Consider the following 349-nt stretch of genomic DNA (forward strand, 5'->3'; position numbering starts at 1 on the left):
ACGCCCCCCGACTCGCAATTCGAGACGTTTTTGTATTCGCCCCAGTTGCAACACCACACCCCGAGTCACAATTTGAGAATGTTTGTTGTGTTTGACCCCAGTTGCAACTCCACCCCTGAGTCGCAACTCGAGATATTTTGTGTTTCACCCCAGTTGCAACTCAACCCCCGAGTCGCAACTCGAGATGTTTTGTGTCTAACCCCAGTTGCAACTCCACCCCCGAGTCGCAACTCCAGATGTTGTTGTGTTTCCCCCAGTTGCAACTCCAACCCTCGACTCGCAAGTTGTCACGCCCAATATGCGATACTATCCTAAAGAGACTCGAAGGCCCCACCAAGGATAGAACCGC

Source organism: Triticum aestivum, chromosome 3D, assembly GCF_018294505.1.
Source record: "Triticum aestivum cultivar Chinese Spring chromosome 3D, IWGSC CS RefSeq v2.1, whole genome shotgun sequence".
Taxonomy (NCBI): Eukaryota; Viridiplantae; Streptophyta; class Magnoliopsida; order Poales; family Poaceae; genus Triticum; species Triticum aestivum.